Source organism: Armigeres subalbatus, unplaced genomic scaffold, assembly GCF_024139115.2.
Source record: "Armigeres subalbatus isolate Guangzhou_Male unplaced genomic scaffold, GZ_Asu_2 Contig297, whole genome shotgun sequence".
NCBI lineage: Eukaryota > Metazoa > Arthropoda > Insecta > Diptera > Culicidae > Armigeres > Armigeres subalbatus.
Genome location: NW_026943038.1, coordinates 548,205 through 567,704, shown reverse-complemented (window position 1 = coordinate 567,704; position 19,500 = coordinate 548,205). Strand labels below are relative to the sequence as shown.

Sequence of the window (19,500 nt, the reverse complement as noted above, 5' to 3'; positions counted from 1 at the left end):
GAGGAACTTCCGGAGATCCCGGAGGAACCTTATAATCTCGAGAACCCGGAGGAATTCCTGAGGAACTCCGAGGAATTCTGAGGAATCCGGAGGACCCTGAGGAACTTCCGAGACTCCTGGAGGAACTCCGAGGAATTCTGAGTGAACCTCCTGAGGAATTCCTGAGGTCCTCCTGAGGAATTCCTGGAGAACCTGGAGGAACCCCTGAGGAAACCTGGAGGTCTTGAAACCCCAGGACACCTGAGAACTCTCGAGGAATTCCTGAGGAACCGAGAATTCCTGAGGAACTTCCGAGAAATCGAGGGAACTTCCGGAGGAATTCCTGGAGTGAACTTCCGAGGAATTCCTGGAGTGAACTTCCGAGAATCTGGAGGAACTTCCGGAGGAATTCCTGAGGAACTTCCGGAGAATTCCTGGAGGAACTTGAGGAACTTGGAGGAACTCGGAGGACCTGAGGAACTTCCGAGGAATTCCTGAGAACTTCCGAGGAATCCCTGGATTGTCCTGGAGGAATTCCTGAACTTCCGGAGGAATTCCGGACGAATCGGAGGAATTCCTGGACGGTCCTCCTGAGGAATTCCTGGACGAACTTCCGGAGGAATTCCTGACGAACTTCCGAGAATTCCCAGGAACTTCCGAGGAATTCGAGTAATCCGAGGAATTCCTGGAGGAACTTCCGGAGAATTCCTGAGCGAACTTCCGGAGGAATTCCTGGAGGAACTTCCGAGGAATTTCTGAGGAACTTCCGAGGAATTCCTGAGTTGAATTCCGGAGGAATTCTGGAGGAACTGAAGGTACTCTGAGTGAGGAAACCTGGAGAACTTCCGAGAACTCCTGGAGGAATGTTGAGGCTCCTGAGGAACTTCCGGAGAATTCCTGGAGGAACCGTTCGCTTCGGAGGAATTCCTGAGGAATCCCGGAGGAATTCCCTGGAGAATCGTTGACCAGGAATTTGAGCCGAGGAATTCCTGGAGGAGCTTCCGGAGGAATTCTGGAGAGAACTTCCGAGGAATTCCTGGAGGAACTTCCGAGGAATTCTTGGAGGAACTCCCGAGGAATGCCTGGAGGAACTCCGAGGAATTCCTGGAGAACTTCCGGAGGAATTCCTGGAGGAACTTCCGAGGAATTCCTGGAGAACTTCGAGGAATTCCGGAGGAACTTCCGAGAACTTCCCGAGGAACTTCCCGGAGTGAAATTATGTCTCTGGGATTCCGGAATTCCGATCTGGAACTTCCGGAGGAATTCCTGGAGGAACTTGGAGGAATTCCGGAGGAACTTCCGAGGAATCCTGAGTCCTCGGAGGAACTTCCGAGGAATTCCGGAGGAATTCCCGAGAGAATTCCTGAGTGAACTTCGGGACTTCCTGGGATCCGGTGAATTCCCGGAGGAACTCGGAGGAATTCCGAGGAACTTCGGAGGAATTCGGAGGAATCTCCGAGTAAATGAGGAACTCTGAGAATTGGAGGAATTCCGTGAGGAACTTCCCGAGGAACTCGGAGGAATTCCTGAGGAATCTCCGAGTGAACTTCCTGGAGGAATTCCGGAGGAACTTCCTGAGGACTGGGAACCCTGAAATTCCGGAGGAACTTCCGGAGGAATTGGAGGAACTTCCGGAGGAATTCCCTGGAGAACTTCCGGAGGAATTCCAAGACTCTGGAGGAATTCCTGAGGAACTCGGAGGAATTCCGGAGGAACTTCCGAGGAACCTTTGAGGAATCCTGAGGAATTCCTGGAGTGTACTCCGGAGGAATTCCGGAGGAACTTCCGGAGGAATTCCGGAGGAACTTGCCGAGTGACCCGGAGGAACTTCCGGAGGAATTCCGGAGGAACCTAGATTCCCGGAGGAACTTCCTGAGGAACTTCCCCGAGGAATTCCTGAGGAATTCTGAGGAATCTCGGAGGAATTCCCGAGGAATTCTGAGGAACTTCCCGAGGAATTCCTGAGGAATTCTTCCGAGGAATTCCATAGAACTCTGGAGGCACCCTGGAGGAACTTCCGGAGGAATTCCTGAGGAACTTCCGAGGAATTCCCTGAGCAGTACTTGGAGTGAACTTCCTGAGTGCTTCCTGAGGAATTCCGAGCAGTTTCCGGGGAGGAGAGTTCCTGGATACCCGGAAGCTTCCTGGAGGGAACTTCCTGAGTGAATTCCGAGAGGATTCCTGGAGGAAACTTCTGGAGCGATTCCCTGGAGGAACTTGAGATCTGAGTGAACTTGGAGGAACGTTCCGGAGCAGTTTGGAGGATACTTCCGGAGCAATTCCTGGAGGAATCTTTCAGTCGGGAACCTAATTCCTGAGGAATCTCGAGCGATTCCTGGAGGAACTTCGAGCAGATTCCTGAGGACCGGAGCGTTCCTGTAATTGCATGTGAATTCGGAGGAACTTCCGACAATCCTGGAGCGATTCGAGGAACTTCCAGAGCTTCCTGAGGATCTGAACTCATTCCCGGAGGCAGATCTCCGGAGGAGCAAAGCATTCTGGAGGAACTTCCGGAGGATTCGGAGGAATGCGGTTCCTGAGGAACTTCCTGAGGAACTTCTCGGAGGAACTTCCGATCTGGAGGAACTTCCGAGGAATTCCGGTGGAACTTCCGGAGGAATTCCTGGTGAACTTCCGAGGAATTTTTGAGGAACTTCCGAATTCCTTGAGGAACTTCCGGAGGAATTCCTTGAGGAACTTCCGGAGGAATTCTCAAGGAACTTCCGGAGGAATTCATTGAGGAACTCAGAGGAATTCCTGGAAGAACTTCTGAAGGAACTGCTGAGGAACTTCCGAGGAGTTTCTGGAGGTACCTGAAGAAATTCCTGAAGGTACTTCCGAAGGAATACTTGCAGGAGCTTCAAGGAATTTGAGGAACTACTGGAGGAATTCCTGAGGAACTTCTGAAAAGAATTCCTGGAGGAAATTATGAAGGAATTCCTGGAGGTATTTCACCACACCACTGCTGCTGATTAGGCCGGTCTACTCCATGCCGCCGCCGATAATAATATTTCAATATACGCACAGCTCTAGCACCTATGGGTGATCGATTTGCGAAATGTCTCCATTGGGTCATCAACGAATGATTCAAGGTTCCAGGTCATGAAGAACAAACACAATTGAATGAGTCCAACTCGTATTCATGAAAACTACGAATTTGCCGACGAACGGCAAATTCAATATGTTCAATTCCGTAAATTTCCTCTTAGTTCCCACCGAAACTGGTTTTCAAAGTTGGCCACCTGAGGGTGACCAAACCCATTCGGATGTACTCAGCAATCGCTTATCTGAGTAAAATCCTGAATTTTTATGCCGTCGAACGCACCAATATGATCAATTCCAGAATGTTCCTCATTGGGTTCCTAATCGGAACCGGCTCAAAGCTGGCCAATCGAAGGTGACCAAACTTACTAGGAAGTACTCAGCATGAGTTCCAATCACTTATTCGTCAAAATCCCAAATTTTAGGCCGCCGAACGGTACCAATATGTTTAATTCCGTGAATGTCCTCATTGGGTTCTTCACTGAACTGCCCACCGGCTACCTGAAGGTGACCAAAATTGCTTGAAAGTAATTTCAGCATTAGTCCAGAATGGTTTATAAAAAATCCCAAAATTTCTTAAGCTTTTGTGAACCAAAATCACCAATTTGCCCAATTCCGTAATGTCCCTTTGGGTTCCCACCGAAATTGGTTTCCAGGTTGGCCACCTAAAGGACCAAATTCACTTGGAAATACTCAGCATAAGTTCTAGTCGCTTGTCTGAGGAAAATCCCTGAATTTTGTTGGTCAATGGCACCAATGACATCAAATCTGTAAATTTCCTCTTTGGGTTCCCACTGGAACCGGCTCCAGGTTGACTAAAGGTAACTAAACACACTTGGAAGTACTCGGCATGAGTTTCAGAAGCTCGCTTGTTTGAGGAAAATCCTGAATTTTAAGCCGTCGAACCACACCAATATGATCAAATCCGTAATTGCTCTCATTGGTTCCCACCGAACCAGAAGGTGATCAAACACACTTTAAAGTATATAAGGAATGAGCCCTTGCTTTTTGTGAGCGAATTCAAGACATTTGGGCATTCAAACGGTTCCAATATATCCATTTCGAAGTAAACCACTTTAGGTCCCTACCGGAACCGATATCGAAGCGTTATGTACCCGGAACCAACTGCTGGGTTCTGGAAATCTCAAATATAATATATGCTTGCATTTAGATTCACCATTCATAGATTTTTCTATGAACAGCAACTATTTTTCAAGCCTGGAAAATTTATATCTCTGCTGCCTGTAGCCTACGGGTTTGGCCCCAATCCGGAACCATAAATATTCACGTCCTCAAGCCATTACCTGAAAATACACAATTTGATCCAACCATGCCTGTTTCTGTTAAATGACTATATTGACGAAATGAGAGCAAATTTAACCTTCTGTTTGTAAATAAATCTACAAAGAACTAAAATAAGTCAAATTGACTCAATTGGAATTGCTATATCTTTTTAGTTTGGTTAATTTGATGGGTTTAAGGGAACAGTGATTTTTCATGACTATTTTACTTATATTCAGAAATCACCCATTTTGAACTGCAATCTTTTTAAAAAGGCTATGCACGCAGAGCTTGTTGGATACAGTGCGTGATAAGTTTAGAATCTCGGCCGCCAGGTGGTGGTATATTTGAATTCATTATTAGACTACTCAAGATATTCCGATATATAGAATCTCCTCAGTGTAAATATTCATTATCGCACAAATTAAAAAGAGAAGAATGCTATTATATTGAGCACCGCTTTGAAGTTTAGAACATCTGAACAATGTGCTCGAATACAACTTTGGTGTGGTATGAGGATCTCAAGCTAAACAATATTTCATATAATGCACAGAATATTGTCAAGTAAAACTAGCGCCATATGAATAAATTTCCTATATTTATTCCTTCAATGACAGTCTATTGCCACTCAGACGAACTTTGATTAAGAACGTCATCTTTAAAAATTTTAAAATTTGCGATAAGAATATTTACAATGAGAAAAATTCCATATATCGGAGTTATGAGAGTGTAAAAAATGAATCTCAAATATACCGTCACCAGCGACCAAGCGCTAACTAATCAACTCATGTCAAAGGTTAGACGCCTTCCTGCATAACCTTTTTGAAAAGGTGCGTCAAAAATGGGTAAGGTTTCAGGTAGAATAAAATAAGCATGAAAAATCATCATTTTTAATTACCTTTTACGAAACCCTCCCACGATGTACCCGCCCACCTATATCAATCTTTAGTAACGACCTGAAAGATGATTAAATTTATCTTTCGAAACAGCCCCAAAATCCAAAATTGGCCAAACATTAATAGTTATAGCAATTTCAATTTGGGGGTCAATTTCCATGAGCAAGAAACGTAAGTTTTTGAAAAAGAACACTGTAGCGCATATTTTCAAAGATTTTCAAGCAAATTTGGACATAGAGACAGATCTTTCGGCGAGTTTTACCGAAACTACAAAATTAGGAGAATCATGGTTGAAAACTGAAAAAATGGCAGCCACTCAAAGTGGCGTCAATCATTGACCCAGAGCACGACAAAAGGTTAAAAATAAATTTCATGTTTTCGATATAGCTTTTTTGTTGTCGCATCGAAATTTTATTTTAGAGCAAAAAAATGTAGTGGAGGATTTTTTAAATGTATCGATCTTATTTGACTTAAAACATCAACAAAAATTATTTTTTTTATCGGATTTTTTTATTCGTTGTTTTGCATTATGATTATATACATTTAAAAAACTATTTAATAAAAATTCCGCGGAAAAAGAATTAAATTTCGTTTCGTTTCTGTAAATTATAGATCAAATGGACCCAAATTTCGTTTCGAAATCTCGGAAGTAAATTTGAATTTCGTTTCCGTTTCAACAGTAGCTTTTTCTAATTTGTTTCGTTTCGTCCCAGGAAAAATGGTGTATTATCGTCACAACCTTTTTCGCACAGCATAGATTTGGATCAGTTCGTGCGTGTTTTGTTGTCCACACGATATTGAATTTTGCGTATTCGCAGATGATATTGGCCAAAAGATTGGAAATCGTATTACCTTCCCAAGATGATGTCAAATGTTCACCTCACGTCTTGCCTCACGTAAGCTTGGGATTCCTCGGTCTCCTCAAAGTAACATGCCGAACTAAGTCCATTCTTATTGAGTTAAGGCGCGAGCAGGTACGGTTATTTGTCAGTTATAGATATGATTATTCCTCATTCTATCAAGTATCGTTGACATATGTAGAAACTATATTACAGGTACTTCTCAATCGAGGTTGGTCGTTACTAATTCAAAGGTGTTCAGTCATAATGTAGAATTTTCTGATGTTTTATCATATCGGATTAAGCTCGTCATTTAAGACAGACATGTGTATCTTTTCCTTTTCTAAGTGCGTTGTAATTAGTCGGAAACGTATGTAGTTTTGTGCTCGAACACACTGTATGTCCCTGATATTACTTCATCGTTCATTACTCACTTATACCTGTGTATGTTCCTAATTAGATCCTGAATAAGCACGAAAACATGCATAAATGAGTGTTGTTTGTTGTGCGCTTATCCTTTCATTCGAATTGTTTATTCATCATTTTAAAGGAGGATTTTCCCAATGCTTTCGAGTGAGTAATTAGCATGATGAGGGTATGTATGCCAATTATTTGAATACAATGCAGTATCATTCGGATATAAACAATCCAAAGTCCATCGAGGTTTTTGATCATTTATTACTCATCTTACCGAAAACGAAATTCACCAGATTCGGATGTAATTGGTCACATATTTTGTTAGTACGTGTGGAATACAAGGCAGTCATGTGTCTTAAAACTAGAGACCTATGCAGACTATGGAACGTTAGCAACAGATTCATCTATTCGAATCAGACCTAATTGAGCTTGAATTTTATGTATCTAAATAAAATTTGGAAGCTTACCGTTTCAAATTTCTTACTTCTATGAGTCCACCTAAGTCTTGGAATTTCAAACTAACATCACAATAACAGATGCACATTACAATCCATACACCGGGTCCGCCACATCGTACCAATAATTGCTGTTTTTGAATTCTCTAAGTTACTCTAACATTTTATACTTTTCCTGTAGTGCAAACATACTTCGCATGCACTCGTCCGATTGAATCCATTGTACGTAGCAAGCCAGTCCCCTTCGAATCCATATCGGAACCTGCGACACGTACGTCAGCGGTTTAAACACGTCCAACAGCTCCCCCGTATCGAGAGCGAAAAATCCGAACAGACATCTGAGAACTATCGTCGGAACCACTAAACGCGCTCACATCCACTGGACATATCACGGCCACCATTCCTACATTTGCGCTCGTCCATCCCATCAGTCCGCAAATTGCCCAGAACATCACTATCCGTTGGTTTCGTCCAAGCTGCCCCAGATAGTAAACAATCACCTGGCAGCATGTCACACTGGCTTCAACATCAACGGAAAATCGGCCGCAAGTTTCGAGAAAGAAGTATCGCAGCCACGAGTAGTCAGTTGCTTTTGTGTCTCCGCACAATACCGCCATTCCAGCGGACTGAAATTCAAATTAATAATTATTACGTTACAATTGTGAAATTCACGCTTCATCTGAACAAGCTTACAAGTAAGTACCACAGTCATTGCGTTGGAGCATCATTAACGAACATCAGTATCATAATCAAACAGCTTCAATATTGGCCAGCACTTTGGCGCCGTTATTCCCAACGCTGTAAACACCGAACCCACAATCAGACCCGGAATTCAGCCATGCCCGAGAAATCGCAACGGGTCATCGTGAGATTGCCCGAACTGCCAGGGCCGGGCGTTCGTCGGCCGGAACTCAAAACTGAGCGCAATCGCGATATCGATACTGGGACTGAACCCCGTCGACTAGATTCGTTCAGTAGCTGTTCGCCGTCGTTTAAGCTCGTCGTGGAACCCCTGCGTGGAAAGGGCCGTTCGTGACAAAGTTGCAGTATAAAGCTGTTCAGGTTGCATATTTTTTCAGGCGCGAGTGGGAGTTTCGCCACAAAGATTCAGCTCATTTCCCGACGGGGGAACTTTACTCACCATTCATTTGGTCATGCTGGCGATTCATCTGTGTTCAGAAGCGGATTGATTTTATCTGGTCCGTGTTGAGTGGCTAGATGCCACTTCATAGCTGAAGTGTGAATGAGAAGTTATTACTAACGAAGTATAAATGTGTAAGTTATTTGTTTCAAATGCAGAATTTGACTAATGCGTGAAAAATAAAGACTAAGGTTTGCCGAAGAATAATCGATCGGATGCTATATGCACATATTGTTGTTGAAGCCAAATAACTTTCATTAAAAAATCCATTCAAGTCAGAAACTGAGGTAGAACGTGGACACGCTGCCTCTTTCAGGAGCGTTTTCAAGAAACACCCAGTTCTATCAGAAGTACAGCCTTTGCCCAAACAAGGCTTCATACTCCGATATGAGATGTGCAGTACAAGGATGGAAGCAGTTTAACTGACGAACATGTGGTAGAGAACATGAATGGTACTCGAAAGTAAAGACAGTGAAGGTCAAGACAACGAAGAAGACGTGCGTCAGCTGTTGATAACTATCTAGGTACAGCTACCGGAGGACGGAAGGAAGGGATGTAGGTTCCATCTACAAGAAAGGCGACACCTGGATGTGAGAACTTTCGACGATCTCCTATCCAGCCGTTACAAAGTGATATCCCAGATCATCTTCCGCCGTCTGTCACCAATGTGAATGGGTTGTGTGGAAGTTACCGGCTTGTTGACGGCGCTTGACAACGACCAGAACTTACTGTGCGCAAATCTTAAAAAATGCCGTGATCAGGTCTCTCATTTCCCTAGCGTTCGAGCCAACTCCAGATTGTTACCCTCAATACCATCAGAATCTGTCAAGTCCGAGGCATTTTCGCCTTTTCGCTAGCTGGCAGCTATGCCGCAAAGGTGCCTACGAGTGTGCAGCCACAGATAACAGATATTGAGGCTGGCATCCGATACGTGTGTAAACATCCGCAACCGTTAATTCAAAGTATTTTAGAATTGGGGACCGCGTCGGCATCGATTGGAGATGGCGCACCAGAATCATTGTTATTGAAAACGCAGCCCAAATGCGGCTGTCAAATCATTGGCTGCGTTCGACGCTTGTAACCAGCTGCGTCCGTTTGTACTGCTACGCAATCAGTTGAGTAGATGGCAGTAGGGGCCAGCATATCAATTCAAAAGTTTACACAGGATTTTCAACAAATTGTTTTACTAAATATCTGTTATCGTGGCAGCAGACTCCTCCAAGAGCATCGGGTTCTTCTCTCACTGTAGAGGACCAGATACTGCGCACGATGGCAGACGTCGGACTTTCCCCAGTTCCCATGATTCACTGGCATAGAGCGAGTGACCGTACCCTTTTCGCTCATAAATAGCTCCCACTTGCAACTTTCGCAGGAGTGACAATTTCGGGTTAATAGAAGGGTCGGTACTCGGTAGCTGGCTTCTCAACAGAGATGTCCGCAACCACGCACAGACGAAGATGAGGTCGGTTGACGAGCGCTCTTGACCCGTAACCATTGAGTCACCGCAGCGATTCCACTGGTTGCAGACAGCCTCCCTGTATGTGCAGGGTCTTCTTGATCAGAAGCAGCCGCGGCTTATTGCCGCCACCTTCCAGTCCAGAACAGGGAGCCCATCCTCGCTTTGCCGACTCTGCCAGCGTCATCTCCGCCTCCACAGCAATCAGCCTTAGCACTCGATCCAAGGCATCAGGAACGAACGCTTCACGAGTGCCTGGCAATATCAAGGCGAATCTTCTCACAGAAGACGAACATAGGGCCAAAGTTTTACGACATCCGACACGCAGGGTGATGTCAAAAACTGCGTATAAAGCCCTTAACTGGAAAAATCCTGGATAGCTATCACGTCTGGTTACCTGAAAATGAAATGAATCTAATAGAACAGCAGATAATGTACTCGACTTGAACCATGAAGAAGGGAACTGAGTACTACGGACTCCTACAGGAAATGAGAGAGGAAGAGGATAAGCAACTAGCGCAGTCTACGAGTCAGCGACAGGATCGTTTGGTCTTGAAGGATCAGACGAATCCATACACACACGGCTCTTGCATTACTTCGGCGTGAACGGTGTGCAAAATTGTAAGGAAGAATCTTGAGATCAACTGTAAGGACTACGACAAGGTGTTCAATATTGCGCTAGAGGTTATCATGCAGAGATCCAAACGCATAAAAAAGTACATGCTAGTGGAAGGAAAGCGAGTCGCATGGAAAGCAGTGTTATGGGGGACTTCGTAAGGCTGAACCACATAATGTTGAAAACTCGAGGTTTAACGCGAACGGATGAAAAAGTGAAAATTTTTTTTACAAATCTGTTTATTTATGAGGCTCAGATGATTAATAATAAACTCTACGGAGCCGAAAACATTAAAATTGTAGGATTAATTATTCCGAAGAGTTTAGAAACATTTCGAGAGGCTCTTTGTGGAGGATCCGTCCATTGATCCTTCAGTAATCAAACTGATCCGTCGCTGACTCGTAGACTGCGCTAGTTGCTTTTTATCCCTTCCTCTCTCTCATTTTCCAGGAGTCCGTGAGCTCAGCATTCCTTCTTCACGAACCTGATTCGATCTGTATTGTTCTTGAAGCTCATAGTTTCATAGTTTCTCGCGTTCCACCACTTAAATCGGAATTTCAAATGGTTCCATCCGTTCAGTTGAATCGTATCAATCCAACCACATCTTCCTCAGCCTCTTCAATTACGTCGTTCTGCGCTGCTTCCGATGATGTTTGATGTGTTCGACTGCATCAATTCTGATAACCACAGGGACGATTTCCGTTGCCCACCTTGCGCTCATATTCGCCTCTTTCTTTACGATTGATCGTTCCTTTTGGTCGTTCATTTTTTCCTTGGTGGACATGCATCCTTCGGTGACTTTTCGCTCGGCACATGAAATACCTATTTGTTTCGCAAATCCTGGTAGAATACCTTTCCTGTCAATTTGACACTTCCAACGCCTCTAACGCCGGTGTACTATGGTCCAGACCACGTTTGGCGGGAAATTTTCCCGACCACAGAATCTACTTCCCCGCTACCCAAGAAACTACTTGAGATCGTTATCCAGCAGTTCTGGTGTGGCAAATCAAACACCGGATGTACTGGACATTTGTACCGGCAATTGTCATTTTTACTTCCACTGAACTCCTACTGAATAGTGAAATTTTCGCGATTCATAATTCTTCATTAACGACTCCTCGAGCGATACACCGCTGTTTTGTATACTGCTTCCTAAGAGATAGCATCGGTATCCAACTGTCATTACTCAAAGGATCCCACCAAAGTTGGTCGAGGCGGTAGGCGGAAAGCTAAGTGAAAATCTTACATCAATCCGAAATAACAAAAAGTCGATAATCGAAAAGTTGATACTCGATATTGATGGAATAATTTACATTTGACGTCAGCAGAGAACAAACGGAAGTAAACCGAAATCTTTTGAGACTCCTTTTGTTGTCTGTCAATTTTGATATCTAATTATCATTTTGTTGTCCGCACAGAATTTGAAATATGAGGGTAACATAGAAAGGAACGTATTTTATTTATTGTTCGTGGTCCTTGCATTTGGTTTTGATTCTTGCCGAAATAACTCCCATTTTTTTCTTTACTCGTCCTTGTCTCTTCTTTTTTCTTCTTCCATGTTTTTAGGAGTTAGGATTTATGAATAAGGAAGTGGAAACTAGAATTAGGAATTGGGAATTGGAATTATAATGTGAATTAAGAATTTGGAATTGAGAATTAGGAATTAAGAAATAAAAATAATAAAAAAGAATAAAGAATAATGAGTAAATAATAGAAAACGTTGAAGGAGCAATACTTTTTCCTTTTCTTTGTTTTCTTCTTCGTTCTAGTTTGTTCCTTCTTGGCTCTCTACTTGCTTTTTTCTTCTTCTTTCTTCCTTCTATTCTCTTACTTCTTACCTGGGTGCTGCGGAGAGCCACTTTTCTGCTGTCAAGCGAGTGAGCGGGAGGTTTTGAAATCAATCCCATAAGCAAAATTATTTTGCAGTTACTCGACTGTCAAACATTTCCTGCTCTTCGAGTTTCTCTTTCCATGCTGCATGAAGGCACACGAATCGCGAGACTATCATGACTTTACGATTGTTTTACATACATTTCCTGCTCCAATCAGCTGCTGGATCTCATGAAATCTCGTAACGAGTGCTTTTAGTTGCATTCCTACTAATTATCATTGAAATATAATGTGAATATATTTCATACAAAGAATGTAAAACTCAAACTAATTTCTTTTTATTTTTTCCGAATAATAACAATACTTCTCAATATAAGATCAAAACGAACATAACCACAATCTTCAATGTTTGGCTCCGGCACAATGAAAATTTGCTTCAGTTTGACAACCAAATCGATTCTATCCGCATCAAACAGCTTCTTACTAGTCCTTTGTTCCTTCCGTCCTTTTTCTTCTCTACCTCTTCTTTGTTTTTCTTATTCATCCATATTTTTCTTCCTTCTTCTGTCTTCCTAATTTCATTCTTCTTCCATCTTCTTTCATCCTTCATTCTTCGTTTTTCCTTCATTCTTTTATCCTTCTTTTCTTTTTCTTTTCTAAGGAGGAAGCTTATGCTTTCATCTTCCTTCATTCATTTGCCTTTTACTTTCTTTTTAGACCTTCTTTCTTCTTCTTCTTCCATTTCCTCCTTCAATCTTCATCAACCTTCCTCCTTCAACGTTTTCTCTTTGCCTAATTTTTTTTGCTCTCTATATTTACTCATTATTCTTTATTCTTTTTTATTATTTCTTATTTCTTAATTCCTAATTCTCAATTCCAAATTCCTAATTCCTGAATTATAATTCCAATTCCTCAAATTCCTAATTCCTAGTTTCCACTTCCTTATTCATATCCTAACTCCTAATCTCAAAACCTGATTCTTAATTCGTAATTCTAACTCCAAACTCCAATTAATAATCCCATCCTAGTTCCCACTGTAGCTCCTAACTCCCAATTCAACAGTTTCTCAATTTCTTATTTCTGATTCCTATTCTCAATACCTTATTCCCAATTTCAAATTCCTAATTCTTGGTTCCTATTTCCAATTCCTAATTCCTTATTCCCAATCCTAAATCAACTAAGCCCTAAATCCCAATTCCCAACCTACCTCAACTTCCTAAAAAATTTCCTAGCTCATAATCATTGCCCCCTAATTCCCTAATTCCTAATTTCAAGTTCCCAATCCTAAATCTCAGCTCCTAATTTTAATTCCCATCTCCTAATTCCAAATCCTAGCTCCTAACCAGGCTTGTAAAAATCGTCTGTCATGTCATTTGACTAATTTGTTCATAACTTTCTTTAAAGCCAAATTTATTCCATAATTTTAGATGACTCATACCTGAGTAGGGCTATATTTTTGTCCAAGGGTACATTGCTCTAAAATAACATCTGAGTCTGGAGAGTAGAAAACTCTCCAAAATGTCATCGCTATTTTGACATATGTCATTTGAATGACATTTGCCTCCCAACCCCAGATTACGTATTTACAGCAATGTCTTGTTAGACAAGTTTAGCCACATTTAAACCTATAAGTTCCATACATCATGAATTAATAGCTACCTGGAAAAGTTCTAGGAAAATTATACAAACAATGCAAATGACATTTATACTCTCCTAACTCTTTATTCCTAATTTCTAATTGATGATTCCTTTATTCTCAATTCCTGATTCACGAGAGAGCCAGCAGCCTAGGCTGATAATCTCACTAAGAAAAAAATCCTGATTCTCATATCCAAATTCCTAATTATTGAATCCTAATTACCAATTAATAATTCCTCGTTTCTAATCCAAAATGCTAACTCCTAAACTCAATTCCCAACTCCCTAGTTCCAACTTCCTAAATCATAATTCCTAACTCGAAAACCTTGACACCTTATACTCAATTATTAATTCCCAATTCCTTATTACCAATTTCAAATTCCTGATTCTTAATTGCTAATTCCCAATTCCTCATTCCTTGTCCCAATCCTAAATCCTAACTCCTAAATTTAAATTTCCAACTCTAGCTCCAACTTCCATAATCTAATTCCTAACTCTAATCCTCGACCCCTAATTCCCAATTCCTAATTCCTGATTCTTGATAATATCAGTTCCAATCAAACTCCTAATTCTAATTCCCCACCTCCCTAATTCCTAAATCCTAGCTCCTAACTACTTCCCAATTTCCCCTGATTTCATTCTAATTCTTTAATTTCTGATTTCTTATTCTTAAATCTTAATTCCTAAATCCTAATTCCTAATTTTGATTCAAGGCCGATACAAATATTTAAAACTATTTTCAATTTTCGATTTGTTTTGCCAAAAATAATATTTTGATGGGGGAACAAAAAAAATTCGGATAATTTTGAGGATTTTCAAAACATTCTTTAAAAATACGAGTTTTTGATTTTTTTTCATTTTATATTTATTTTTATTATCCCCTTGACCTTTCAGACCAGTAGGACAAAAGTTAATTAAATATTTGTAACTTGTAATTACAATAAATAATTCCTAGTTCCCAATCTTAAATTCAACTCCTAATCAATTGCCAACTCCTAGCTTCATCCTTTCAAATCATAATCCTTGACCTCTAATTCTCCAACTCTTAATTCTGATTAATTATTCCCAATTCGTAATTTCCAATACCTAATTCCTAATTCGTAGCTCCCTAACTCCCAATTCTATCAATTCCTAGTTCCCCTTCCTAATTCCTAACCTTAGCTCCTATCTCCTAATTCTTCAACCGTCTAGACAGTTTAGTACTCTCCATATAATTCCACTACGTTTTGTTATCTTTGCAGATACGTATTTCGACCTCAACTGTGAGGTCGATTTCATTGATCTTGATACTTGACTCGACTTGGAGAATGGAAATGAGAGTACTGAACTTTAGACATTCCACTAAAAAAGAGCTTAAAATATTTTTTCCTAATTCTTAATTTTATTTCCCAATTCCAATTCAATTCCTGATTCCTTTACTTCCAATTCCTTATTCCCTTCCTAATTCCTAAATCCTAACTCCTATCTATTAGAACCTGATCTCCAATTAATTATTCCCACTTCCTCATTCCTAAATAAAAATCCCTACTCCAATTCCCAATTCATTATTCAATATTCCTGGTTCCACTTTCTAAATCCTAAATCCTAGCTCTAACTCCTGAATCATATAATTCTTTTCCTAGTTCAACTTCTTAAATCTCAACTTCTTACTCCTAATTCCCAATTTCTATTTCCTTATTCCAATATCTAATTCTTAAATTCTAATTCTTATTCCTAATTCGTAGTTTCAACTCCCAGCTCCAAATTTCTAGTTCCCATTTCCCAATTCCTAACTCCTAATTCCTTATTCTATTTCCCACTTCCAATTCTAAATCATAACTTCTTACCCAATATCTAAATCCTGATTCCTTATTCCTAGTTCTCTTCCTAATTCCTAAATCCCTTAATTCCTAATTTCAAGATTCCTACCGTCAGGTCGCATTCACCTGGGTGCACCATTCACCGTGGGGTTCAAGTAATGTTCGTTATGTTTACGAAAATATTGAAAAATACTTTATTTCAACATCAACACCATTAAAGAAGTTCAAAGAATCCTCTCCGAGTAATAACTTGAAATATAACTGTTCCAACAGCTGATTTGACGTTGGGTTTGTTAACATCCTGCGGCTGTTTGCTCCACCTTTGTTTTAGCCGTCAAGTATATTCTACGCTCGCTCATATCAGTGAAAAGTGAATAAATGAGTAAAACCGTCTAAGAATATTAAGTACTGTCCATTCACCAGTTATTTCGTTATCTTTGCAGATACGTATTTCGACCACAACTGTGTGGTCGTCTTCAGTGTCTTGTACTTGACTCGACTTACGACTCAGAAATACGTATCTGCAAAGATATGAAATTAGGAATAAATGGACAGTACTACGTCTTAGACTTTAATAATTCCACTAAACGAGCTTAATATATTTTTCTGAAAATGTTTTATTGTTCTTTACCTCTTATTTGATGTCAATGAATTTAAGTATCGGGTTTGTATTTTAGTTTTACTTATAAAATTAATCCAAAATATAGGTAACATCATTCTCCACCAAGGAATTAAATTGTAATTGTCGCTGAAAATGCGAAAACAAGCGACAAAGAGAATGGATAACTCTTTGTCCTCATTCAGAAGGGATAAAGACATTGGGTCGTATGAATAAAAGTAGCAAAACTCAACGCTTGTAGTAACTCTCAAAAATAAATCACAGAGAAACTACATGTTGAATGAAAAAACATTTTCGAACTTATGGTATATGCTACATTCGAACTTAGCCTTACTACAGTTTACTACCATTTCTACACGGAGAAACGTCAAAACAAAAAGACCCCATGATGACGATGATGATTTCATCATTTTTTGCCTAATCAACAAAAGACATGTCTGTTTTGTTTGTTTTCCCTAAATTAGACTTCTATTTTCAAGAACAAACCGATTCGCTTCGATTCTGATGAATAATCTGCATTTGAAACATGAGTAGCAACGTCTTGGGCAGACTACAAGAAATCAGTAGTAAACTCTTGTTTTATTCATACCGAATCAGTTGTTTGTAGTATGTTCGAAATGTGTGTGTAGTAAAGTTCTTTTATTCATACGAACATGTTCCAAGTGACGTTTATTACTACTGAAAATGTAGTAAGTTGAACTTCTACTTTTATTCATACGACCCATTGTTGCGTTCCATTTTATTTGCAACAAACATGGAAGTAATTGTTGAGAACTATTCAAACTGATAACTTGTATATTTCAGAAGTAAAACACAAATCATTGTACAGATGGTTAAGTTTATGTCTAAGCTACGATAACTGATACTGATTTAACCAAAAACATCATCGAAACCACTATTTCTCAAATATGGCAGGCGATCATTGTCCTATTCTGTTGCAGTTTGGGACAAACGCTTATTGCGAGATTGAGTTTGTCCCAACATTTACAAGAGGACAATGTTGCATTGGCAATGTTGTTATTTTACATTCCTTGTTCTCCACGCAATAAAAATGCACGGCGAATGGATCCCCAGAAAATACTGTGTCCATTCACCCCATTGAAATCGTGAGTACTATGAATGATTCGCCATTATTTTGTACAGGTTGAGCAGAAGCAATGGTTTCAGGGATGACTTGTTGGTCATAAGAGTTACGTGACGCTAATGAGCATTGATTTCTGCATCTGCAATAATAATTCTATTGATCGATTATGTCCTTTCTGTTAACAACTAAACACATGAACTCCACATGTTATGCTTAACTAAATGAAAAACACGAATAACATTTTGAAATCAAAGTTTAAATTCATATTTTAATTATTTAAATGAAAGTTCTTATCCACGTGAATGGTGCACCTATAATAATGCCCTAACACGGCTAAAGGATACCTAATATATCACTGAAAAATTATCTACGTCCATCTATCTTGCCAAAAACAGATAGTTTTGAGCTTTCATTCGAATTAAAACAATTATTCAAGGTTCGTGACGGTGTTCAAGACTAAATTTTCAATTTAAATTATTTGGAGAGCTCTAATATTTGCTAAATTGCCTAAGATGCACGGTGAATGGCGACTCTGAGTAGTTCCCATCTCCTTATGCCTAAATCCTAACTCCTAACACTTTATTCTTAGTCCCTAATTCTTAATTCTTGTTTCTGTATTCCTTATTCCTTGTCATTTAATCTTTTTCTTCACTCTTTATTTTTATTTTATGTTCTTAGTATTTTTGCCTTTCTCGTACACTAAAAGAAGGCTATAATATTGCTCAAAAACAAAATTTTGATATTTTTTAATTCTTTTCATCATTATTTATTCACAATTTCATCAGCAAGATATTTCAGCTTTCTGATATTTTCTTTTTGATACTTCAGCCTTTAAGACTTGAGCCTTGACGTTCATAAGACCAGTGGGTCCACTACAAAGGAGTACAAAGGCGATGTAGTGGTGAAGAATTAACCACGAGATCACATAACTCTACGGTGAGCTCAATTTCCAGAAGGTGACAAAACCGGAAGGATGAAGGTACGAACCCAAAATAGATGGTGTTTGAATTTGAGTTTTTTTAATTTTAAGTCACTGAAGCGAAGCAAAGCTAGTAATTCTCTAAAATCCATTGAAAAATAAAGGCGCTATCAGCGTTCAAAATCTTAAAATTTAGTAACGGTCTCCAAATTTTAGATTCGATTTTACATTCAGTACCTTCAGGTATGACGTTGTTCAATGTAAAACAAATTTTTCTTTAAAGTACACCTTTTCATCACCGAAATCAGCCCGATTGTAATACTGCGGACACTCAAACCCGGCTCCAGCCAAGTCCCGATCATGTCCCCAACGACCCTTGGTACATGCACGTCCATCCGCCACCATAGATATCGTCGAACAGCTCCAGCAGTTCAGGCTTGCTGATGGATCACAACTACCACACCGGCCCTGCTTGGCCAGATCCTTCATGTACGATACCACCTGATATGCCGATTCACTGTCCAGTCCGCTGTGGGTTCGTCGAAGAACAATCTTCGGATTCGATACCAGTTCCAGCCCGATCGATAGTCGCTTTCGTTCCCCACGAAGCACCCGTGCCTGATTGGGCGCACTGGCCAATCCCAGCAGGGGCGATTATGTCGTTCAATTTTGGTTTTGTGTATTGGGTGACATTGGACGACAGTTTGAGATCAGACCGCGTAGTGAAGTGTTTCCTGGATGGTTATGTTCTGGGAGAGGCACGTCCTGAGTGTGTACGCAATCAACCGTCGATACCTGTGACGTTCTACGACTTCGTTATTGATCAGGATATGGCCCGTGATGTTCTCAGTTCTAAGAAAGGCAAACGATTGAATATTAATGTCAAAATGGGAGGTGATTGAACTAACTTGAAACCGCTCAGTGCGTTCATCAGCGAGACTTTCCGCACCGGAAGGGCCCATAATTGCGCACGTCGCCCGAACAGAAACGTACCAGAAATGTTCTTCAACAGCTGTTGCTTCTTCCCATTCTGGTTGACTGTGTAGTTGAGATTTCAAAGATAAACTGCTGATGGTTTTCACCAATGGTATGATCATTGTACCGTCTCATCGAGACTCATTTTTTGCTGCTGCGTTCCTGCGCAGCCACTCCTGCAAAACAATGTTCATCGATTAATAGAGGTCAATTAGGTATCAGCGAGTCAAACGACAGTGCCCTTTTTATTATGGAAGCCAAACAACAACAATCAACATTAGGGTGCTCCAAGTTTCATATCTTTAAATGATTACCATGATTTTAAACTTGTTCCTGATTCTGATTTCACTTTCACAGTTGATAGGCAATATTATTTTCCAACATTTGTATTTTGTGCCGCAATCTATTTTTCAGCTTAATTTTATTTTAGTAAGACAGGCCTCCAGTCATTCGGCGAAATTATCTTTAGTTGAGCATCATTACACATCAATCACATGCCTATCGCGACCACGAT

General features: G+C 40.4%; 1 pseudogene; it reads right to left on the bottom strand.

The window, feature by feature from the left end:
- Positions 1 to 6,917: 6,917 nt before the first annotated feature.
- LOC134203939 (uncharacterized) lies at positions 6,918 to 19,131 on the bottom strand (annotated as a pseudogene).
- Positions 19,132 to 19,500: the final 369 nt, after the last annotated feature.